Here is a 26,358-nt window from a genome sequence, read left to right on the forward strand (position 1 = left end):
AAAGTGGAACAACACTGTATCTCAGCACCACAAACCAAAAGCGCTATTTAATTCCTTTATAGTATTCAAAGCAAACACATCAATTCATTCATGTCTCCATGCTTTATTTTGCTGTGAAATCACTTAGAAATACACTCCTAGCATTTTCGGCCTTGGCCATCTTGAGTAAGGGCAGATGATTCATATAGCAGTTATTTTCTGGAATCCGTTTGCTCTTAGCTCAGGCATGCAGGCGGAACCCATGGACATTACCAAAGACTGGGTTTCCTCCTTTCTGATGCTTTGAAAGGCTCTAACTGCAGCTCTCTACAGTTGTTCTTTGTTTGTGGGTCTATCTGCCTTTACTTTTGCCTTCCGTAAGTGAAATGCTTGCTCCGTTGGGTTGAGATCAGGGGATTAACTCGTCAATTGCAGAATATTCCACTTCTTTTCCTTCAAAAGCTCCTGGGTTGCTTTTGCAGTGTGTTTTGGATCATTGTCCATCTGTACTGTGAAGCGCCATCCAATCAACTTTGCTGCATTTGGTTTAATCTTGTCTGACAGTATATCTCTAAACACTGCAGAATTCACCTGGCTGCTTCTGTCTTCTGTCATATCATCAATAAACACCAATGATCCAGTGCCACTGGAAGCCATGTATGCCCATGTCATCACACTGCCTTCACCATGTTTTACAAATGACAACTTGTGCTTTGGATTGTGAGCTGTTCAAAGCCTTCTCCACACTTTTTTTTTCTTCCCGTCATTCGGGTACAGATTAATCTTAGTTTCATCTGTCCAAAGAATGCTTTTCCAGAACTGGTCTGGATGCTTTAGATGTTTTCTTTAGCAAAGTCTAATCTGGCTTTTCTATTCTTCAGGCTTATGAATGGTTTGCACCTTGTGGTGAACCCTCTGTATTTGCTCTCGTGAAGTCTTCTCGTGATTGTAGACTTTGACAATGATTCGCCCACCTCCTGGAGAGTGTCCTTCACTTGTCTGGATGTTGTGAATGGGTTTTTCTTTACCATAGAGAGGATCCTGCAATCATCCACCATTGTTGTGTTCCATGGACGTCCATGCCTTTTTATGTTGCTGAGCTCACCGGTGCATTCTTCTTTCCTCCGAATGTACAAAACTGTTGATTTGGTCACTCCTAATGTTGCTGCTATCTCTCTGATGGATTTGTTTCATTTTTGAAGCCTTACAATGGCCTGTTTCACTTGCATGGAGAGCTTCTTTGTACGCATAATGTAGGTTCACAGCAATAGATTCCAAATGCAAATACCACGCTTCGAATCAACTCCAGACCTTTTACTTGCTTAATTGATGAAGAAATAACAAAGGAGTAGCCCACACCTGGCCATGAAACAGCTTTTGATTCAATTGTCCAATTACTTTTTGGTCCCTTGAAAAAGGGGGGATGGCTAATCTTAAGAGCTGTAATTCCTAAACCCTTCCTCCAATTTGGATGTAAATACCCTCAAATTAAACCTGAGAGTGTGCACTTTCAGCCCATATCCATTATATAACTATAGCTTGAATATGTTTTGGTAAATACCTGAGAAAAACCCTCAAATTTTGCCTGTGTCCAAATATATATGGACCTAAGTGTACAGGTGAAACGCGAAAAATTAGAATATCGTGCAAAAGTTCATTTATTTCAGTAATGCAACTTAAAAGGTGAAACTAACATATGAGATAGACTCATTACATGCAAGGCAAGATAGTTCAAGCCGTGATTTGTCATAATTGTGATGATTATGGCTTACAGCTCATGAAAACCCCAAATCCACAATCTCAGAAAATGAGAATATTACATGCAATCAATAAAACAAGGATTGTACATAGAACAATATCGGACCTCTGAAAAGTATAAGCATGCATATGTACTCAGTACTTGGTTTGGGCCCCTTTTGCAGCAATTACTGCCTCAATGCGGCGTGGCATAGAAGCTATCAGCCTGTGGCACTTCTGAGGTGTTATGAAAGACCAGGATACTTCAATAGCAGCCTTCAGCTCTTCTGCATTGTTCGGTCTCATGTCTTTCATCTTTCTCTTGGCAATGCCCCATAGATTAGATAGATTATAGATTATCTATGGGGTTCAGGTCAGGCGAGTTTGCTGGCCAATCAAGCACAGTAATACCACGGTCATTGAACCAGGTTTTGGTGCTTTTGGCAGTGTGGGCAGGTGCCAATTCCTGCTGGAAAATGAAGTCAGCATCCCCATAAAGCTTGTCTGCGGGAGGAAGCATGAAGTGCTCCAAAATCTCCTGATAGACGGCTGCGTTGACCCTGGACTTAATGAAGCACAGTGGACCAACGCCAACAGATGACATGGCTCCCCAAATCAGCACAGACTGTGGAAACTTCACACTGGACTTCAAGCATCTTGCAGTGTGTGCCTCTCCATTCTTCCTCCATACTCTGGGTCCTTGGTTTCCAAATGAGATGCAAAAGTTGCTCTCATCAGAAAAGAGGACTTTGGACCACTGAGCAACAGACCAGGTTTGTTCTTCTTTAGCCCAGGTAAGACGCTTCTGACGTTTGTTGTTCAGGAGTGGCTTGACAAGAGGAATACGACATTTGAAGCCCATGTCCAGGATCCGTCTGTGTGTGTGGTGGCTCTTGATGCACTGACTCCAGCCTCAGTCCACTCCTTTTGAATGGCCTTTTCCTGACAATCCTCCCCAGACTGCGGTCATCCCTGCTGCTTGTGCACCTTTTTCTTACACACTTTTCCCTTCCACATAACTTTCTATTAATATGCTTTGATACAGCACTTTGGGAACATCCAACTTCTTTTGCAATTACCTTTTGAGACTTTCCCTCCTCCTGGAGGGTGTCAATGATGGTTTTCTGCACAACTGTCAGGTCAGCCATCTTTCCCATGATTGTGATTCCTACTGAACCAGACTGAGAGACCATTTAAAGGCTCAGGAACCCTTTGCAGGAGTTATGGCTTAATTAGCGGATTAGAGTGGGACACTTTGAGCCTAGAATATTGCACCTTTTTACAATATTCTAATTTTCTGAGATTGTGGATTTGGGGTTTTCATGAGCTGTAAACCATAATCATCACAATTATGACAAATCACGGCTTGAACTATCTTGCTTTGCATGTAATGAGTCTATCTCATATGTTTCACCTTTTAAGTTGCATTACTGAAATAAATAAACTTTTGCACGATATTCTAATTTTTCGAGTTTCACCTGTATATGCACATTTTATTACGTGCAAAAAAAGTGCATTTATTATTTTTTTACTAAAAGGTATACTTATCCTAATCTGCACAGCATATTACAGTCCATGTATATAGGGAAGATGCATTTTGGTGCCTCCAACAGTTCACAATAATAAACCCTAAAGTTGTATATAGCTTTGCCTCTGTGCAAAGCAATCGTTGCTTTTTTAGTTAATTTGTTACAAGAAGTTAAATTAGCATATATTATACTTTTTATTCAAACTTCATTTTTGAAAACCTTTTAGGCTCCATGCACACTAGCATTTTTTAAACTAAAAAAAAGTTGGTAATATTGTTTTTAGTAGCATTTTAGTAGTGTTAAAGGTTTATTAGCATTTTTTCAGTACATGTTGTATAGTACTGTTGGAAAAATGCTCCAAAAAACTAAATAAAAAGAAATAACATTTTTCTGGCTCCTAGACACTGAAGCTCAAAAAATGCTAACAGCCTACAGTAGTGTGCATGGACATTTAGAATAACGCTATTTAGTTTCTAAAAGCAGGGAAAAAAATGCTAATAACAGCTTCTAGGAACTTAAAAAAATGCTAATGTGCATGGAGCCTTAAATGTTTTAACACTGGGCACCTTTGCCTTTGTGAGGTCTACAAAGAGCCGAACGAGCAACAACCACGGAAGCTGGCTGTACACAAGCCACAAATTATTTTTAAAAAATTAAATTTTTAAATTTTTTTTTCAGTATTCACTGTTTAAAAAGATCATTTTGGGCCCTAACAGCGCTACTATTTGATACTTGCTCTGATGACCCTGGTGCTAACTGGTTAGCTTTTCTTTACTGTCAGCAAGTCCGTAGTCACTTGAAAATCAGTTAAAATCAGCATTAGGAACTGTGTCAACTTTCTTTCTTGTCTAGGGATACCAACAAATTTCAAGTAGTCAAGAGTCACTGAAACATGCATTAACAGAGTACACAGAAAACATGTCTGAGCAGGGTTCATAGTACAAAATGTACCTTGGTAGTTCAGACCTCTTTTGTATGTTTATAGAACAGAATAGAGAGAACGAACTTGGGGACATAAAAAAATATGCTTTCTGCTCAGAAACATCCTTAGAAACACATTTATTGTACAATCTACAATCATTTCTGAAGGTTAGGTCTGAATAAAAAATAGTTTGTAATAAGTTTGGTTTTATCTGGATTTCAAAAGTAGCAGTTCCTAAATGTGGTCTGATCACCATCAGACATCAAGGACATTCTTATTTAAACCTGAACTCCAGGTACAAAGTTTTCATTTTAAATATATTGCTTTATACCCACCGAGGGTATAAGTCCACTTTGTGTGCACCAAATGCCTTAGCATTCTAAAGGTAAGTCTGACACAATGTGCTAGTATGCAGTGCATACAAATTGTAGCTTAAACCTGAAGGGGGGCCCTTTTTTTTTCTTTTTTTTTTTGTAGCTCTACTACCTCTTTAAGCAATCCGAATAAGTAAAAGTCATTATACAAGGCATCGTCAAGCCCCGGCATCAGGTATGCAATACCATTTGCATTGGCACCCACTGCTATTTGCTATCATTGGAAGCCCCATTAGGCTGTCCATTACAAAGCCTGGCTCACCCACCTCTGATGTCACGGAAAGCCTGTCCGTAGCTGAGAATTTCGGTGTACTGTGTGGAAGAAGCTTGCTCATATGCCTGCAGCTGATTTGAAGCTGATCACAGACATCAGAGCAGAATGTGTTTTGTGTGTGCACCAGTTACAGCTGCAAACTGCAACAAGCTTTAGTACACTGGTTGTTTAATGCTTGTGAACACCTAGTGACAGTTAGACAGTGGCCTGTGGTTTTCTGCACTGTATAAATGCAGGTCATAGCTAGCGCACATAGAAAACTATGCTGGTGTGATGTGGGCTGGGTTGCTGTGAGAAAAAATGCAGCATTTTTGCAATGGATGGCACCACATCTCACTGCACTGCGCACCTCACTGCAGTGAGGCGACATGAATGAATTGTCACGTTGAATAAAGTTAAAAAAGAAGAAAAAAAATGAAATAGTGCTCCCTGCCGGAGCCAGTTCTGCACTATCCTGTTCAGTAAAACACTGCCTTTTAGTGCCAATTCATACTATGTGCGGTGAGAGACGTTTTACCACATGGTGTCCCGTTCAGTCCAATGCAGCCATGCTGCATTTTAACACAGCGTACGAGACCGAATCGCACAGCAATGTTAGGCAGCACACTTTTTTGTACACTTCAAATAAAGTTTATATAAAACAAACAAAAAAAAAACCAGGAACAGTGCAGTACGCTGAATCTCTTACTACACTGCCCCCTGGCTCAATTGACAACAGAGCGCTGTCGCAGCTTTCCTTACAGTGTGAATTCGCTCTTACTGTTCAGGCTATTGTAAACATAGGCTTAGTGTGGAAAAGGTTGCTGACCTTCTATACAATTCTTCCTGTCTGTGCAACCACTAAGCTGCTTATGTGGGTAAATGGAAACGAAACTTCAACTGTCAATTTCATTAATGTTGGTGGAGGGAACTGGTTTGTTTTTTTTCGGGGAGTAGTTGGGCTTTTCAGTTTCTGCATTTCACATTATTTTTTTTTACTGGTTTTACTAGCTGTAATGTATACTAGCTGGCCAAATCTCTGTATGCTTATCTTCCCTCAATTCAGCAGCTTTCACCCTTTTTTGCTGTTCATACCCCTTTCGAAGTAATACTGTTCTCACATGGTCCACCCAATTTTATATGTGAAAATACTCATGTGGGATCTGACTTCAGCACACAATGCTTGTAGCAGGAGTCCTACCCACACCACACTTGAGGAGTAAATGGTTTCAATAGACCTCCTTCTAACTATTTATGTGTGCAAAAATCCTATAACTGGGATTTAAGGCCAGCTATAGGTTGGGGTGGTTGCCATTTGTTTGTGCTGTTGGGGAATTGGTAAGGGGACACACTGGATACCTTCACTGCCATTGTGCTATTACTGGGCTCCCTCCAAGCATACCTACCCTTAGTCTATCCATTATTATATACAATATGTGCTCCAACTTTGGAGATTCTCAAAATCTATATTTATTGCTGCAGTACATGTAAACTGTTAGACAGTGTTAATTTTAGTTTGTTGCAGGCTGGTTGGTAAGTGAGCTGGGAACGTTTTCCACCCTTAGCACTCAACTAGCATATACATGTGATTGTCTGCTAGTGCCTGCTGTATCTTACTCCATGTAACAGCCCTACACATCAGTTTTCTGTTCCTACAAACGATAAACCTTGTTTTGGGGCAGCATCCTTCCACCTCCAGCATACATATCTTGCACCCATAGTAAGGAGCACCTGCATGCTGTCCTTGAAAGCATTTTGTTGTAGCCATTTTATAGGTTAAAGAAAATACTTGTTCAAGTTGATAACAATCTTGTGAGCTAAAGGCTGCCATACATTATACAATTTTCTTGTACAAATTTACTTTACTGTAGATTTGCCAAAACTATATAATATAACTTTAAACTTCAGGACAATGCAATTGATAATATTCGGTTAAAGTGGTTCTAAAAGCTATGTATTCTATGCATGAAGGTAAAAAACCTTCTGTGTGCAGCAGCAGCCCCCCCCCCCCAATCTTTATCTGAGCCCCCACCGATCCAGCGACGTTCATGACAGCCTTAGCTGTCTGGGGACTCCTTCCTCCTCACTGTCAATCACAGGCAGTGGGCCAATGAGGAGAAAGCAGGGGGGGGGGGACCTGAACTGCGACTGTGTGTTTTATGGAGGCATAGAGAAGTGGTTCAAGGTCAAGCATGCAGTGGACGAGCAGCTTTCCCTGGGGGCAAGTAAGTATAGACATGTTTGTTATTGAAAAAAAACAAAAAAAAAACAAAGTTTTAGTGTCACTTTAACCACTTGCATACCCGGCACTTTTACTCCCTTCCTGCCCATGCCAATTTTCAGCTTTCAGCACTGTCGCACTGACAATAACTCAGTCATGAAACACTGTACCCATATGAAGTTTTTATCATATGTTTCACACATAGCTTTCTTTTTGTGGTATTTAATCACCACTGGGTGTTTTTTATTTTTTTGCTATACTATATATTAATATATTTTATAATATAAAATTTTACAAACAGGTAATTTTTTTCTCCTTCACTGATGTGCGTTAATGAGGCGGCACTGCTGGGCACTGACTGGCGGCACTGCTGGGCACTGATGGGCAGTACAGATGGGCACTTTTGGGGCTGCACTGATATTCAGGGCACTGATTATCAGTGTAGATGTCTGCTTTCACAGTTGCCGGTTATCGGCAGTACTTTCCTCACACTGTGACAGCGTGAGGAAAGTACTGCCGATAACAAGCAAGTGTATTTACATGGTGATTAGCTGTGATTGGACACAGCTTATCACATGGTAAAAGGCCGCTGTGATTGGCCCCTGACCGTGTCATGTGATCAGCTGTGTCCAAAGTACACATAGAGTGCCGGGTGCTTATGGGGGTTCACGTTCTGGGAGGACATCAGAACTGCACAACTGTACTGTAGCCGTCATGCGGCAATAGCGGGATCAAGAAGAGGTTAAAGTATTAAGCTGGCCATACAGTATACAAGTTTCTTGTTCAAGTTCCTGTAGATTTACCTTCAACTATGTAGGGCAAGGGCCTGCCTGATTTCATACAAATTGAAAGTGTTTAGGTTTGACCTCATACAGTCATGGCCGAAATTGTTGGCACCCTTGATATTTTTCCTGAAAATCAAGTATTTCACACAAAAAAGGTATTGCATTAACACATGTTTTGCTATACACATGTTTATTCCCTTTGTATGTATTGGAACAAATATAAAACAGAGGCAGAAAAGCAAATATGACATAATGTCACACAAAACCCCAAAAATGGGCTGGACAAAAGTATTGGCACCCTTAACTTAATATTTGGTTGCACACCCTTTGGAAAACATAACTGAAATCAGTCGCTTCCTATAACCATCAATAAGCTTCTGACACCTCTCACCCGGAATTTTGGACCACTCTTCCTTTGCAAACAGCTCCAGGTCTCTCTTATTGGAAGGACACCTTTTCCCAACAGCAATTTTAAGATCTCTCCACAGGTGTTCAATGGGATTTAGATCTGGGCTCATTGCTGGCCACTTCAGAACTCTCCAGCGCTTCTTTGCCATCCATTTCTGAGTGCTTTTTGACGTATGTTTGGGGTCATTGTCCTGCTGGAAGACCCAGGATCTTGGACGCAAACCCAGCTTTCTGACACTGGGCCCTACAGTGCGACCCAAAATCCTTTGGTAATCCTCAGATTTCATGATGCCTTGCACACAGTCAAGGCACCCAGTGCCAGAGGCAGCAAAACAACCCCAAAACATCATTGAACCTCCACCATATTTTACCGTAGGTACTGTGTTTTGTTCTTTGTAGGCCTCATTCCGTTTTCGGTAAACAGTAGAATGATGTGCTTTACCGAAAAGCTCTATCTTGGTCTCATCTGTCCACAAGACGTTTTCCCAGAAGGCTTTTGGCTTACTCAAGTACATTTTGGCAAACTGTAGTCTTGCTTTTTTATGTCTCTGTGTCAGCAGTGGGGTCCTCCTGGGTCTCCTGCCATAGCGTTTCATTTCATTTAAATGTCGACGGATAGTTCGCGCTGACACTGATGCTCCCTGAGCCTGCAGGACAGCTTGAATGTCTTTGGAACATGTTTGGGGCTGCTTATCCACCATCCGGACTATTCTGCGTTGCAATCTTTCATCAATTTTCCTCATCCGTCCACGACCAGGGAGATTAGCTACAGTGCCATGGGTTGCAAACTTCTTGATAATGTTGCGCACTGTGGACAAAGGCAAATCTAGTTCTCTGGAGATGGACTTGTAACCTTGAGATTGTTGATATTTTGCCACAATTTTGGTTCTCAGGTCCTCAGACAGTTCTCGTCTCCTCTTTCTGTTGTCCATGCTTAGTGTGGCACAGACAGACACACAATGCAAAGGTTAAGTGAACGTCTCTCCTTTTTATCTGCTTTCAGGTGTGATTTCTATATTGCCCACACCTGTTACTTGCCCCAGGTGAGTTTACAGGAGCATCACATGCTTGTAACATTCTTATTTATCCGCAGTTGTGAAAGGGTGCCAATACTTTTGTCCAGCCCATTTTTGGAGGTTTGTGTGACATTATGTCGAATTTGCTTTCTTTCCTCCCTTTTTTTGTTTTGTCCCAATACACACAAAGGGAATAAACATGTGTATAGCAAAACATGTGTTAATGCAATACGTTTCGTGAGAAATACATGATTTCCTGGAGAAATATCAAGGGTGCCAACAATTTCGGCCATGACTGTATATGGTTTTGGTCAATGTAAATGAAAATTGTATAATATATGGCAGCCTTAGAAATATGGAACCACCTCCATAGTCCTGTTTTTGTCTCTGTTGTCCCAATACTGTACTGTGAATGAGTGCTGTCGTGCTAGAACTGGACGTATGTTACTGGCAGAATCTCTGGGTGGAAAAAAGCTTGAAAAAAAGTGTTATGCAGCCACCGCATGTAGGGATCAGTATGTTGAAATATATTCCAAATTTTTGCGATTTAATTTAGAGTGGCCGAAAAGCCTAAATCTCACTATTTTAAAAAAAATTCTCTCCTACCTAGGCCTACAGTATGTACTTGCCAATTTTTTTTTCACTTCGGCCCGGTCCCATGATTCTACAGCTCTGACACCCCTTTACATGGGTGCTAGAGCTGCAAGATCATGCGTCTGCACTAGATTAAGAAAAGTTAAGTATGCAGATCTTTTTTTTTTTTCTCCTTCTTTGTTCAACCAACAAGCTGAATAGGTAAAAAAAACCTCACAGATTCCTGCATCCACACAAGTGAGTTGCTTGCAGGTATCTTGTCCGCTATGCTATTGCATACTGGCAGTGAGGAAACTCCCCCCAAAGTCAGAATACACTGATCAGCGCTTCAACGAGAATACATTGGAAGCAGCAGCTGGTTGAATGCTGGTTTTCCAGTAGGCTGGTCTAACAATCGACCAATATGTGTGTGCCCAGCTTTAGGCTTTACTACCACTTTTATTACTTTGTCTTCCAGTTAGAAGCCAAAAGCACATTGAGTGCTTTTGTGGTAATTTTATGAACTATTACCTTTCCATGATGGAATCCCTTTTCTGTTATCTGGTAGACAATGTGACAACGGAGATATGCTGTAGGCTCCAAGCGCTAAAGAAGAAATGGGTAGATAGGTAAAATAGTAGCACTGATAGCATCTTGGAAGACGTTTCCCTGCTGGTGCCTGCATAACACATTTTCCTTAGAAATCTTTGAAGTTTTCAACTTTGTAGTGCAAATCATTATTATAATAATTGTTGTTGCTTATTTTTCTTTTCTCCAGGATCTTCTCTTCGAACATCATTATCAGCACTTGAAACCTGGAGGCTACCATTTAGGCATCACGAATTTAGAGTATTTTTGGTGGTCTGTCATCTCTTATTACTGACGTTGATTATGTTCTTTGTGCATCATCAAGGAAAAATATAGTGTATTTTCAGTAAGTATACATTTTGATTCAGTATACCCTTTACATGAAAAAAAAAATGGTGTTTTTCATATTTTTTGGTGGCTTGCTAATTCATATTTTCATGTTGCTATTTTGTGTGCAGAAATTCTGACTGTATAAGCACATAAATGTGAATGTGCCCTAAGGCTACATTCACACCTCTTGAGCTTTGGTTTGACCTTGGTGCGGAGTACTAAAAAAACATTCTTCATTCTTTTGCTGTCAGTAAAGCACACATTCCATAAGAATGAATAATGCAGGCCATAGATGGGGAGAAAAACTGCAGATTTTTATTTTAAAAAACGAAAAATCGGTTGTTCAAGTGGCCGACGTTACCATCAATGGTAAAAAAAATCGGCTGATTTTCTACCCGTCTAGAGCCGGCAAAAAGTGTCCCTGCAGAGAGCTCTACTATTTCTTTGACAGTTCCTTGACATTTACAGAGGTTGCAACAATGTATCTATTTGTTTCCATTTAGGATACAGATGTTTTTATTCGGAAACAAATAGATACAATGTTTCAACCGCTGTAAATGTCAAGGAACTGTCAGAAATAGCGGAGCTCTCTGCAGAGACACTTTTTGCTGGACTGGAATTCTTCTTATTTTCATCCTACTTCTTCTTCATCCTCATCCTCTTCTTCTTCTTCATCCTCATCCTCTTCTTCTTCATCCTCATCCTCTTCTTCTTCTTCATCCTCATCCTCTTCTTCTTCTTCATCCTCATCCTCTTCTTCTTCATCCTCATCCTCTTCTTCTTCATCATCCTCATCCTCTTCTTCATCCTCATCCTCATCCTCCTCTTCATCATCCTCATCCTCTTCTTCTTCTTCATCATCCTCATCCTCCTCTTCTTCTTCTGCATCCTCATCCTATTCTTCTTCATCATCATCCTCATCCTCTTCTTCTTCATCGTCATCCTCATCCTCTTCTTCATCATCCTCATCCTCCTCCTCCTCTTCTTCTTCTTCATCCTCATCCTCTTCTTCATCCTCATCCTCTTCTTCATCATCATCCTCTTCTTCTTCATCCTCATCCTCTTCTTCTTCCTCATCCTCTTCTTCTTCATCATCCTCATCCTCTTCTTCATCCTCATCCTCTTCTTCTTCTTCTTCATCCTCATCCTCTTCTTCATCGTCTTCCTCTTCTTCTTCATCCTCTTCTTCATCGTCTTCCTCTTCTTCTTTTTCTTCTTTTTGTCTTCCTCTTGCAGGTCACTGCTCATGCGCAGATTTTTTATCGGTAAAAAATCGGCCGATTTGCCCACTAATTGCCACGAAAATCGGCCGATTTTTTTCCAACTTTACCGAAAAAAAAAAACAGCCAAAATACCGAAAAACGGCCGACCAAATCGCCCACTAACGATCCGAAAATCGGCCGATTTTATTTTCGGCCGAAAAATCGGCCGATTTTCGACCCATCTATGGCCTGCATAAGTACTTGTAAAATGCATAGTCAGATTTAACCAGGGACCCATATGGGCATATGGCCCAAATCATACATTTGTACCAAAGGTACTTACACTCTTATATAGTGAAATATTGCAGGACTGTATAACAAAGACAGTGTTTTTTTTCATGGTACTAGTCAACGCTAGAGGGATTTATTTATATTTATTATAAAATAAAAAAATTAAAATGAATTACTCCTGAACATGCTGTTGTGCAATTAGTTATTTTAGCAAAGTTTTTTAAAATCGCGGACAGAAACGCGTTGATTCTTCCCGCAATTCGAAATGCCATAGTGAGAATGGGGCTTAAGTGTCACTTTACGCATTTTATCAACTGTATGTGATATTTTAAAAGTCTATGTGCAATAAAATTAGGGTTTCATGATAAATCACTCGTGTTGAATTGCTACCACTGAAAATCCCGGTCTCTTAACTAGAAACCCCTATTGCACATCTGCTCAGATAAAAGAATATGCCAGCTAGACATTATTTGGTATCCGGTAGTCTAAGCAGATTTCTAGACTGTTATTAAAGAAGACCAGAAAAGGCAACGATGACATTTACTAAAACTGCATGGAAACCAATCCGCTTCCAGGTTCTATTGCCAAAGCGTAAGTCCCCTTTCACAAAGATGTTCCATTTGTCCATTTTTCATCCACCTGTTGACGCATGAAAAATGGACAGCAATGCGTCCGCTTCCGATAAGGTCTATTTTTTTAAATGGAACAAGTCTGCATTTTTGTTCCGATTTAAAAAACCAGAAGCAGACGGAAAACAGATGTAAGTAGATTAAAAAACAGCTGTAAACAGGAAGGTGGATTGACTGATGTAAATTAAATGTGTTTATGCTTAGCAAAAATGTTACTGAACAGATGAAGCGTGTGTTAATAGAGGCTTAGGCCCCCTTTTACAGGTGCAGACCATTTATACAAGTGGGTGCAGAGCTAAAAGGAAAAGCATCTAACATAATGCATATAAAACATGTAATGATAGTAAAGTGCACAATCAAGCTGTTCAATAATGTTTAAGACTATACATGACACAATAGTGCATATAATAAAGTGCAAGGATTATAGTCCACATATAATATCTGTGTCACTACGCCGTGACTAATCAAAAATGCTCAGTGGATTAGGTGCATAAGCAATCGCAAAGATCCAAGTGATATGGTGAAAGGTGATTATGTATCCAAATTGGTAAAAGACTGCGCACTCACCAGATGCGCAGACAGTATGTGCATGTAAGAGATTACCCCTCTTAAGGTATAACTGGGTTTCCCTCTGGTGTGTGGTCTGGTCTGTTGCCGCTCTCTGCTTGTTCAGCTGGTCAACATGGCTCTAACCTTCTTATGCGTGACTCTGTGGGTAAGGAGAAGCACACACAGAGCCCCAAATAAGAGGAGACCGAATAGCGTAATACTGTTTCCAATATTGAAATCTATTGTGTCCAGCAGAAATACAAGACAAAAAACACATGTCTGCGCATCTGGTGAGTGCCCAGTCTTTTACCAATTTGGATACATAATCACATTTCACCATATCACTGGGATCTTTGAGATCGCTTATGCACCTAACCCACTGAGATATTGTGGATGATTTTGACGCGCATTTTTGATTAGTCACGGCGTAGTGACACAGATATTATATGTGAACTATAATCCTTGCACTTTATTATATGCACTATTGTGTCATGTATAGTCTTAAAGATTATTGAACAGCTTGATTGTGCACTTTACTATCATTATATATGTTTTATATGCATTATGTTGGATGCTTTTCCTTTTAGCGCTGCACCCACTTGCATATGTGGTTGTTTTTGAGGTTGTTTGGTACCTTTTTGGTGTTCAGCAGCTATAGCCACTTTTAGTGCTCACTTACTCAATACGTGCATTTCAGGTGCAGACCATTGGTTTCATCAGCTCGGTCACATTTTTTCAAAGAAAAAAACAGTTGAAGTTTTCATCAGTTTTCAGCTGCTTTCACACTGATCAGTTTTTCTTTTTTGTGTTTAAAAAAAAAAAGCAAAAGAAAACGCATGACCAATAAATCCTATGGAACTCTTTACACTGGTCAGTTGTGGGTCTGTTGCACTTTCAAAGTCCTGCTTGCTGCATTTTTGCAGCAAGCAGGACTTGCTCATTCATTGAAATGAATGAAAAACGTGCCCAAAACACAGCTGCGGTTGCGTTTTTGGTGTGCTTTTTTTGAATCACATGTCCTATTTTTACAGGTGCAATAGTAATGCGGCATAAATGCATTTTGCAATGGTGCAGTGTGAAAGTAGCTTTCATTAGTTATTACATCAGTTTTTTTCATCCAAAACCACTGCAAAAATGGACTGTTTGTCCGTTTACATCCGTTTTCCGTCTGTTCTGGTTTTTTTTGTTTTTTTTGTTTTGTTTTTAACAGAACAAGGGCTTTGATCTGTTTCAAAACGGATGTTGATGGATGCGAATGTAAATGGATGATCATTCATTTTCCCATAGAGATGCTTTTAAAGTGTTACTAAACCCACAACAGTAAGATCAGTCTGTATGCTTAAAAGCATGCTTGATATACTCATGCTTGATATACTTGAGTAAAGCATGCTTGATATACTCTCTGTGGAACCAAAGGGGTTAATCCTTCGCATTGTGTAAAAAATCTTTTTGATCCTGTCTTCTCTGATCCTCCCCTTCTTCCAGTGTCCCCCTCTTATCTCCTGATAACACATATCCTGTTGAATCACTCTGCACATGCTCAGTTTGGTGTGTATTGCTAGAGAGGTTTTTGTTTTTCTTGGAAGACTTCATGTGATCAGCACAGGCCAATCAGCACTGTCCAGACAGAGGTCAGGGGTTCTGAATCCTCCTAGAGCAGAAAGAGAAAACTCCTCCTGCAAGCTTTAACCAGTGCTCTGCTGAACACTGATAAACGTCACAAGACTTTTCTAACTGCTGATGAGAAAAGGCATTTTTCAGTTTATATTTACTACAATAATTTCCATGTAGGTGTGTACTGTGGGAGACCAGAGAGAGTGAATGCAGGGTCATAGGTTTAGTATAATTTTAAGTCCATTTTTGTTTCATCCATCAATGGATGGATGAAAAATATACAAATGGTCCACATGTGTGAAAGGGGCCTTATTGAACAAGTTAAAGTCAGAAGCTGATTGGCTATCATGCACAGTGTACGTTCAGTCTTGGACAGCTCCTTCCACCCACTCCACATGATACGTTGGTCAGTCTGCAGAGTACCATCAGTGACAGATTGTTCCAACCATGATGTACCACAGAGCAACACAGAAAATCATTTTTGCCTGTTCCCATCAAATTATAGAATTCTGTGAATGCTGAATATGAGGATTTAATCTGGTTTATGATCTGGATTTTGTTGTAGTTTTTATAGTATGTTGGTATTAGGTTGATTTTGGGTAATGGTAGAGAAAGTGGTGTAGTATTTGTATTTCGATAATTTGATTTTCTGTTATTCAATCTGTTATTTATTCTATGTACTATTTTAAAAGGAGGGATGGTTTGTTAGAGTAGTTATATTTTAATTTTATTTGGTACTAACAGCTGCTGTAGGTATTTTATTGTGTCATTGTGTCTTGTTTCCATTCCGTATTGTGATCTTGTATTGTCTTCGTTGAGTGTAACTGTATCTTAATTATTTCCCTTTGAGATTAATAAAGTATTCTGAATCAGAGATTCTGTGTGCACCAGTTTTAGTAAATCGACTCCAATATCTTAATAACAATATTGTAGCAGAGATTGCATTTACAAATCTTAAAGTGTTACTAAACCCAGGACCCTGCATTAACTATATTGTTCTCCCACATTACACACAAAATGGAAATGCAATTATTGTAGTAAATATAAACTGCTAAATACCTTTTCTTATCAGCACTATATAGCAGTCTTGTGACTTCTATAAGTGTCCAGCACTGGTTAAAGCTTCTAGGAGGAGTTTTTATTCTCCTCTGACTGCCCTATGAGATTGCATAACCGCTGACCCTCTATCTGGACAGTGCTGATTGGCCCTGTGCTGATCACATGCAGTCTCCTAAGAAAAAGAAAAACAATACGCACCATACTGAGCTTGTGCAGAGTGTCCCCGAGGCTTTGTTCTATCAGGAGATGAAATGGGGAACGTAGAAGAAGGGGAGGATCAGAGAAAACAAGATCAAACATCCTTTTTACACAGTGAAGAGTATTAACCCCTAAAGTTCCACAGTGAGTATAACAAGCATGCTTTACTGCATATACAGACCGATTTTACTGTTGTGGTTTTAGTGACACTTTAATTTGTTTTCTATGGTGATTTTTAGCTAGATTCAGCCCTGGTTCACAGTGATGTGGTGTGGGATTCACAACGATTCCTGTGCATATCTCCGCACCGCATCACAATCGCACTCCGTTCTGCAGCCACCAGGATTGTGTGTACATCTGACAAGTAGACTGCTTCCTGGCCAACGGTAGCATTCTGGTGGCTGCGTTACAACCCGATAACTTCCACAAACCCATGGTAATGTGTACCCCCTCAATGTGTCCCAGGCTGTGCCTGCTCATCTGTGGGACTGGCATAGCGGGTACCACCAGATAGAGGCAAAGGAGCAGAAAGGACACAAGTCCGCTCTCCTCCCCTTCTTGTTGCTGACCCAGAAATGATGCCTCAAACGTCACTTCCAGGTCCCCATGTTGGTGTACCTAGCCCAGGGGTCTGAAACCTTTAAGACATAAAGAGCCACTTGGACCCGTTTCCGAGAGGGAAAAAAAGACTGGGAGCCGCAAAACCATTGCAACATTTAAAACAAATCCGACACTGCATATATTGCAAAAAACGCTCTGGTCATGAAGGGGGTTTAAGGGCCCAGTAAGCAAAGGGTTAATCAGGGCCACAGTGTATCGTCATAATCACAATCATAGCCTTAGGTCAGTGGTGGGCAACCTTTTTTTTCGACTGAGCCAAATCTCGCCAAAACCACAATTGAAATTTATTTTGAGAGAAACATTTTTAAAACTGAAAATACATCCCCCATATAGTAATTCATCCCCCATAGTAATTCATCCCCCCTATAGTAATTCATCCCCCCTATAGTAATTCATCCCCCATATAGTAATTCATCCCCCCTATAGTAATTCATCCCCCATATAGTAATTCATCCCCCCTATAGTAATTCATCCCCCATATAGTAATTCATCCCCCATATAGTAATTCATCCCCCCTATAGTAATTCATCCCCCATATAGTAATTCATCCCCCATATAGTAATTCATCCCCCCTATAGTAATTCATCCCCCCTATAGTAATTCATCCCCCATATAGTAATTCATCCCCCCTATAGTAATTCATTCCCCATATTGTGTGAATTCACTTACCTTTGCTCCGCGCGTTCCTCTCGCTGGGTTCCCGCGCCGTTCTGGTCTTCAGGGCGGACTGTGAGAGGAGAGGAGTTCGTCACGCTGCCCCGCCTACATCTGGGCTGCCCCGCCTACATCCTGACAGCCAATGTTTGCCAGCGGGCGCCCGGCACACAGAAGAGCTGCATTAAAAGAGCCGCGGCTTGCCGACCCTATTGCTTGTCACCTGGTGGGCAGTGTGCTCCGGAGCCGCAGGAAAGGTGAAAAAGAGCCGCATGCGGCTCCGGAGCCGCGGGTTGCCGACACCCGACCTAGCCAGTATGGCCAGGACAGAATATTATGCAGTGCGATCTGCTCTGTATTAGATTCAGTGGTGCACAAGGGAGACATCTCAGGGTCTTTTACACTGTTAAGTTGTCAACATATTTGTGATAGTTTACCACCTGATTTTGTAGCCTAGTTTACCACAGCACCAAATCAGTGGATCAATGGGAAGGACATTAATTATGACTGATAGCCCAGATACATATAGGGGACTAGGAAATATGCAAGGCAGACAGAATTATATTAAAAACATTTGAGCTCTGCAGTAGGACTGCAAGAGAGTTGATACCAAGGCAAATTCAGTTTTCAACACTGCGTGTATTAAAAACACATCCATTAGGTACATTGAAGTGGTAGTAAACTCACCTGTAGGTAAAACATTTCCTAAACGTGCACCGTTTAGGCAATATTCTAGTGAGCGGCAGCCGATGATATCACCGGCACATGCACTCTGAAGGAACGGCATACCTGTGCCATTCCTTCAGAGCTGTGTGCTGCTGCTGTAGCTTCTGCGCATGCAAGGGAGTGACGTCATCGTGGCTTCGGCCAGAACCCTGAAGAAGACCAGGTGAAGATGGAGCCACTGGAGGGCTTCGTTCTCTGGCAAGTCTTTTTAATGTGCTAGTATGTTTACTACCGCTTTAATATGCGTCTTTATACCTGCCTGGGGTTCACTTTAATTCGAGTTTGTGTATGTATGAGCATTAATCTTTTCTGTTTTGAATTCTAATTATTGTTTTACTTAATATGTAAATATTTCACTTTTTGTGCTTAAAAAAAAAAAAAAAAAAAAAAAAAAAAAAAAAAGAGAAAACTTTGAGAACTCTGTTTGGATGCTAACAAATACTCTTACTATCTTTGGTAGTAATTCTCTTGTTGGGTCCCAGTACATTGAAAATCTTATTTGGATGCTTAGATTAAAAGCTTTAGGGATCCATGGTCGAGGACCTTTTGGTTTTAGCTCTGCAAGCTGCACAGCTCAGAAGTCATAGGCTTTGCATACCTCCCTCTTACTCTAGATGCAGTCAAACGCGTTTTTAAACGATTTCAACTGCATATGCAAAAAAAATAAAAAGAATGTGTGTCAATGACCATAGTGTACATCATAGGGCCCTAAATGTTCAATGTTCAGCTGCAATGTATTTCAGCCTGTCATAGACTTTGACAGGCTGCAAGAAGCAGGTCTGGACGCTGCATCTGTTCCTCCTGAGTGGATTTAAAACTCTGGGTTTTGACCCACATGAGTTAAACACCTATTGTGCTAGGATACAACTTCCTATTACATGCCTGATACTGGTAAATAATAAAACGCTATTACTTTTCTGGGTACAACCCAAAATTTGGGAGTTTCTTCTACTTTCACTTTTAATGATAATTGTAAACAGGACAAATAGAGATGGTGAATCTCCCTAATGGGGGCATAGACAGCAATAACAACTGACCATCTCCACTCTATCCAAAACTAAAAAAAAGAAAGTTTTGCCTTTAGCTATACTTTAACTTCCCTCAAACAGTAATAGCAGCTTTATCTTGCATTAATGTTGAGGAAAGGGTCAGGGACTTTTCCCCTACATTTTCGACAGGCACAGAAGCCCATGCAAACATGCCCACACAAAATGCAGAGGTGTGAACCTAGATTTAAGCCTTATATACACTTTAAGTGTTTTTTCGTTCAGACAAATCGCTGTACTAAGTGGTGTTAGTACAGCAATCTCCCTCCCTGTGCTATTGTGTTCTGACGGGATCTGCTCCCCCCGCCAGAACACACCAGTCAGCACTCTCAGCAATTGGCTGAGAGCACTGATTGGAAGCTGATTAGCAGACCTTTTTCGGTCATGCCCCTTCAACAGAAGCCGGACCGGCCACCGTACACACATTGCCAATATTTGGCCCCTGTGTACTTGGCTGTACACAGACTCTATGTAGTAAGGTAGCGTTGCAATAACTGGTGTATGTATTGGTGTAATAACTGGTGTTTGTCTTAATAGATACATTTATTTACATTGGAAGAAAAAAATTGTTATTCTAGCAGCTTTCAGAGTCTGTTGCCACTTTAGGCTAGATTTAGTTGTGTGTCTAACCCCTGTTCCTCCGAAGAGCGATCTGTATGAGGAAGAGATGTCACACCTCATCTCCACCTGCTTTAACCCAATTTTTTGCTGAACAAATGCACCACAACTGTGTGCATTGTACATGGTATTGGGTCATTTGCAACGCTTCCCATCCACTTGAATAGGTCACATAGCAGGCTTGTTGGATAGTTTTCTGTTGTAAGTGTGAAGAGAGGCCCCGTGACTGTGGCATGTAAAAATGCGCATCCACTGTCGTAGCTTAATGGAGGGTGGTTGGGGGCTAAAAATGTGACTCAACCATGGTTTTATTAAAGCCCCCCCCCCCCCCCCAACCATATGTCTAAATTTATTCTTACATATTCTCAGTCCTGCAGAATAGGCTTAGAAACAGAATAATTACCTAATAAAAAGGTAAGTGGGAGGGTAGTTTTTCTTTTTTTTTTTTTTTTCTTCTTAAGAATAATGCTTTATTCTTTTCCAAAATTAGATACAGACCTACTAGATTGTAAGCTCGAAAGAGCAGGGCCCTCGATCCCCTCATGTTTTGCATTGTATTGTTATTGTTCTGTCACATGTTCTGTCTCCCTTTGTAATGTGCAGCGCTGAGCGAACTATTGGCGCTTTATAAATACTGTATAACAATAATAATACAGACAGGTAAAGTAGAGAGTCAAAGTAGACCCAACTAATGTTCTCAACACAGTAGATAAAAACAATCATTCACCCATACTTAATTGCTTGTCAACAATTAGCAGGGTAGTTAAATGCCTATTGAAACCATCAAATACTAGGCTTTTTTGAAACCCACATTGCAGGAGAAGAAGAGGATTTATTTACACCCTTGTACTGGAACTGTGTAAAGGATCTTATGCATATGGACAGTAGGGGGTATAGGATTCATGAAAACATTTGCTACTTAGAAAAGCTGTGAAGAGAAGAATACTAGTTTGCCATGGCTTACTTTTTTTTTTAATGTTAGTCATGCCATACTTGTGCTTTGGCTACATTTAGCCTGTTGCTGCACAGATGTGTCCATGGGCGCTGGCAGTTTCTGTCTAAAACAGCAGTTTGTCTCTAGTAATGATTGAAAGGTAGCAGGATTGGCTCTTGATCATGTGACCATTGTGGCAGCCAATCACAGTAGTCATGGGAACAGGTAGACCTTCCGGCTCCCTGGGTGTATTAACCCAGTAAAGGGACATCGGAGCTGGACGGGAAGGGGTTAAAATTAAACAGCATTGATACATTTTGAGACTATAAACGGGGAAAAAAAAAAGATTCATCTTACTAATGTAAAAATTAAACAGCTAAATGGAAAACTGCATTTGTTTAATTGCCTATCATGATCAGCTAGCCATGGGTTTTTTTGTTTAAACCGGAGCTCCATCCAAATGGGGAAGTTCCGCTTTAAGGACCCATCCTCTGCTCCCCATTAAGAATTGATACCTTTTGGGAGCTGGAGAGGGGGGGGAACGGGTCTTCTGGGACACATGAGACTGCGGGACCATTCACCATGCGCATCACTGCTTGCGTATGCGCAGGGGGCACTTGGCTGTGAAGACGCAAGTTGTCACAGCCCAGAGTCCACAGTTAAGATGACAGTTTCGGGGACAAAAGATGAACCTGGCTGGGGTGAACACACTGCTGGATCGAGGAACAGGTAAGTGGCTGTTTTTTTTAAAAGTCAGCAGCAACAGTTTTTGTAGCTGCTGACTTTTATTTTTTCACAGGAGACTGGAGCTCCGCTTTAAACTACTGTATGGTCTTCATTTGATAGTCCTAGATTTCATGTTGAATCATTTCTGTAGTAAATGCCTACCCAAAAATGTCTTGAGCTACCGACTGTGCAGTGTGATTCACTCCTTTTTTTATATATTAAAAAAGATTGTGTATTCTCTCACGTGACATTCACTCATAACAGGCAGTTTAAAAAAATATAGGATATGTGACTTTATATTATATGTATTTTCTACATAAATTATATAAATATTTGTTTATTAGTTTCTGTAATACCCATTGTTAGTTTAAAGCACATTTACATGTATTCTGAATTTTGTTGTTCTTTTTGAGCACTATCCATTTTTACCCCAACATTTCATATTATTACTAAATAACTGGTGTGTGGATGGGTGTGTGTGTGTGTAGTTTTGTTTTTCAGCACAGCAGAGCTAAAATTTTTGGTAACTGAGGAAGCATAAAATAAGTACGGGTCTCGTTTTTGATGCCAGTCTAGACTTGTACTTGATATTTCAAATATGTCAGCTTGTTTAACCTCTCCTCTTTATGGCTACCTTCCTTTTCCAAAAACATTCTTTCTATTAGGCTTTATTCTTAATCAGAGTTTGGCACTGAAAGTATTCCATTGATAAAGTAGGAGAAATACCATTAGTATCTTCAGAAATGCACCTCGAAAAGGCACCTTCAGAGCCCCATAAAAGTGATCGGCAGAGCTGCTCAGATGATGTTTACCTGATAGCAGATCACTGTCTGTACAAAAAAAAATCAGTTATGAGCTCACAGCTACAGCGGCCAAGAGCTTGCTTTTTACCACTTGAAAACCAGAACATTTATAAGTGTTCTGTGGTAGACAAAGGGTTAAACAGCACTAAGATGTCTGAGTTTTTAACAAGTATCTTTAGTTAGGTACATGATTACTGACCACAAACTTTTCTTGTTTTTTTGTTAAGTAGATGTTTAGGTAATTTACATACACTTGTATAATTTGTTCACAATGTGTGGTACACACATTGATCACATAATTAGGCCCAGTGTTGTAGACAGATAATAGTGCTCCTCTGGCATCCATTTAGTGTGCTACGAACAAGAAACCTAGGGACATCGAGAATCTTATATTCATGTGACAGACTGTCTGTAATTTTGCTGTTATAGCTATCTGTAACATATATAGTCTTTCTACATTACTGTGCACAGAAGAAATCTGAGAAAAGCTGTTACCTTTTGACTTCTTCAGCTTCTCTCTACTGAAAGTAATTATTTACACCTGGTTTAGGACAGCATAAAGTACTGAAAAAATATTTGGTGATCGGGTAGCCTTTACTAAATGGGAAAATCTATTTATGAAATAGATTTTGCTGGATTATTATCACTGTCGTTGGCATAATTTTCAGAAAACATGAACCGTTCAGCTGTCATACTTGTATACACTCTAGGGACCAGAGCAATTTTTACATTTGTGCTATGTGCCTGCTTATTAATAACATAATTTTTATTGTATTTCCAGTTTTGCGGCCATATTGGGATAACACCTATGTTAAATTTGTTACATGTTCCACAGGCAGATGGCATCCTGGTCCCTGCCAGATATCTCCCACTATCCTTCTGGAGGTCCTGACTTCTAGCAGGAGGATGTCTTCCAGGGGGATCCTTCCCTTCCATTTCCTGGGTATTAGGTAAAGCCACGCAGTAATTAGGAAGGTTGTGGATTATTGTAGGTAGGAGTCTGCCTGTCCTGGCTGACTATACTGGCTTGGGGTTGGGTGCCTACTGCCCCGTTTCAGTTAGACTGGCCTGAGTCACCCTACTAATTTTCGCTGTGGCCTTTGTAGCCAGAGGCCACAGTTGTTATGTTTCTGTGGGCATTTTTTCAATTTACAAAACATTTACACCAGTGCCTGCTATAAACTCTGGGCTCATTGAAAGGATTGTCTTTTGGCTCTGGGCATGCTCCTAGCTACATGCATCTCCCTGCTGGGCACCTGCGAAGACCAGTGGGCTTGTGCAACTTTCTCGGCTACATAGAGATGGCAAGTCTCCATTCAGGGTTTTTCTCCTTGTACTGCCCAGCTGTGGCCATGGTTGACATGACTGGGCAGTCTATTGGCTCATGGGCAGCCAACAGCTCTTGTAGCTCTTTGGTAAGGGATCCCCCTTAAGCTCTAAGGTTTGCAGTTTTGCCTGTCTGAGCGCTTTTCAGCCCACTGCGTGACTCCTGTGCACATGCTGCCATGTCCCAAACGTTTTCCTTGATGTCCAGTTCTGCGCTGAATGGTTTTGGGGCTCAGGGTATATCTCTGTCCCTTGAAAATTTTTGCACACCATGGATGGCTTTGTTTGTCATACTGAGTGGGCTTTAAAAAAAATAAGCCCTCCTTCTTTCTTGACCTGTCTGGGGCATCTGAAATTGAAGAGGATATTCTTGCGGGCTTAGCCCTCATTTACAATAGCATACCAACCTATACACCCTTGTGAAGGGCTGTCTTCAGGCGCAGAATGTTCACAGGTGTTCCGTGCAGGCAACCTATTTAAATCAATGATAGGCGACCAGCTGCATTTAACTGTAAGGACCTCCGTGCGCACCCTGGTGTGTACATCCCTGTGGATCCAGTGCACAGATCAGAATTTAGTCTGTACGCCCATGTGAATGAAGGCTTCGGTGTACACACTTGCACTCTCAGTCTCTAAACCTACATTGTCTGATAGTGATGTGGAAGCATTGACATTGGTCGTCTTTCAGGAGAGAGGACTGGTTTCATCATCTCTGGGTTGTCTCATAGCTCAGCCAACTGTGTCTGCGAACTGATAAGGTCTGGTTACAAGGTAGAATTATATTCTCTTTGGCCCACTCTTTCTCTGCTTTTAACCTTTGCCTTTGTCCTCAGCGGCTTCATGATTTAAAAAAGGAGATTTCTGATCTCTTGTTACGAGGGTGATTGTTCCCTTTCCCCTTGCTAAAAGATTTAGGGGATTTTACTCAAACCTTTTCACAGTCTCCAAGAAGGAGGCGGTTCACACAATTTTGAACCTCACATCTTTCAACACATGTGAAAGTTCACAAATTCAGGATGAAATCCATCTAAAATCCGCATTTATCAACATCAGGATACTTAACTTCATGTACCCATTTCCTGGAGTCACCAGTGATTTGGTTGAGGAGGACCACTTCCAATTTGTGGCTCTTCTGTTTGGGCTGGCTTTGGCCCTCTGGGTGTCCACTAAAGCACTGGCCCCTTTGTTGGTCCTGTTATAACTTTGCAGGATCTCCATTGTGAGCTGCCTAGATAATCTTCATCTGCAAGCAGAATCTTACTCCTGAGTTGGAGACCATTCTGTCCTTTACTGTAAGCACTCATTCATTTGGCAGGATTCTGCATCATAAAGATATCTTCTCTGATTTCATCCTTCTGACTGGAGTATCTGGGTTTGGTTTTGGACACCAGTCTTGCAAATGTTTTTCTTCTGGGGAATTTAAGAAGGTCAGCTTTCATGTCCCTCTTCTACATGCTCTTAAATGGGTGTTGCGTCGTACCTGTATGCAGGTTTTATGTCTGATGGTGTCTTTAAAGTGCCCCCCCCCCCTTTGTGCAACACAATATGCTGACCCATCAACAAGATTCTTTCGAAGTAGGACATGTCTCTCTTGTGCAAAGATTCAAGTGAGTGGATTGCCAAAGGCCTTGATGGTGTGGTGACTGTGATCCCCAATGCTGCTGTCAGGGAAATGATTCCTCTCACTTGCAACCACCAGCTTTAATGACTAAAGATAAGTGCTGGGTCATCTATCAACTCATGGTTGCTGGATGCTAGAGTAGTCACGTCTGTCGATCAGCGTATTGGAACGCTTAGATTGTAAGCTCCAAGGAGCAGGGCCTTCCTAACCCTCCCTCCTAACCCTCTTGTATTAAACTGTATTGTTTCCCTTTATATTGTAAAGCGCTGAGCAAACTGGTGGCGTTATATAAATCCTGTATAATAATAATAATAATAACTTTGTATAATTGATCATTTTATAATGCACTGGACCTCTTTTGTTTATGATCACCTGTCAGCTGGGATTCTGTGTGACAGCTGAATGAGAAGTGCAGGGATGAGTGGTTGTTTGGCCAGCTCCTTAAAGCGGCGTTTCACTCAAAAGCGGATGTTCCGCTTATTTGTCTCCTCCCCCTTATTTGTTTGTTGCTTATATAGTACTGTCAATTTACGCAGCACTTTACATTGTACATTCACATCAGTCCCTAACCCTCAAGGGGCGTACACTCTAAGATCCCTAACTTCTATTCATACACTCACACACATACTAGGGCCAATTTAGACTGGATCCAATTAACCTACCAGCATGTCTTTGGAGTGTGGGAGGAAACCGGAGTATCCAGAGGAAACCCACGCAAGCACAGGGAGAACATGCAACCTCCAGGCAGGTGGTGCCATGGTTGGGATTCGAACCAATGACCTTAGTACTGCCAGGCGGAAGTGCTAACCATTTAGCCACTGTGCTGCTGTTCTTTTGTGCGACCAAAAACAAATAATTATGGCCCTATAAATTGTCTAGGGCGTTGTCTAGGGTGGGCAGTACACAGTCCTAGCAAACAATCCCATCTGTCACTGGTGTGCAGTAATGTTATATACACCGCTCCAATGCCAAGTCCAGAGGAGGCAATGAACAAGAAAAGCACCAAGGAGCTCAGTAGGAAGTTCA

At 41.0% G+C, this 26,358-nt stretch overlaps 1 protein-coding gene across 4 annotated transcripts in view; it reads left to right on the forward strand.

The window, feature by feature from the left end:
- The window catches only part of PHACTR4 (phosphatase and actin regulator 4), a 134,883-nt gene that overhangs the window by 30,450 nt on the left and 78,075 nt on the right, over positions 1-26,358 (forward strand). For all 4 annotated transcript variants that reach the window (XM_089686260.1, XM_089686259.1, XM_089686262.1 and 1 more), the window contains one exon: positions 10,576-10,731. The gene's annotated coding sequence lies outside the window, so the exon portion shown is untranslated. The remainder of the gene's footprint in view (positions 1-10,575; positions 10,732-26,358) is intronic.

Source organism: Staurois parvus, unplaced genomic scaffold (assembly GCF_062004578.1).
Source record: "Staurois parvus isolate SC_StPar_1 unplaced genomic scaffold, SC_StPar_1.0 ptg000394l, whole genome shotgun sequence".
Taxonomy (NCBI): domain Eukaryota; kingdom Metazoa; phylum Chordata; class Amphibia; order Anura; family Ranidae; genus Staurois; species Staurois parvus.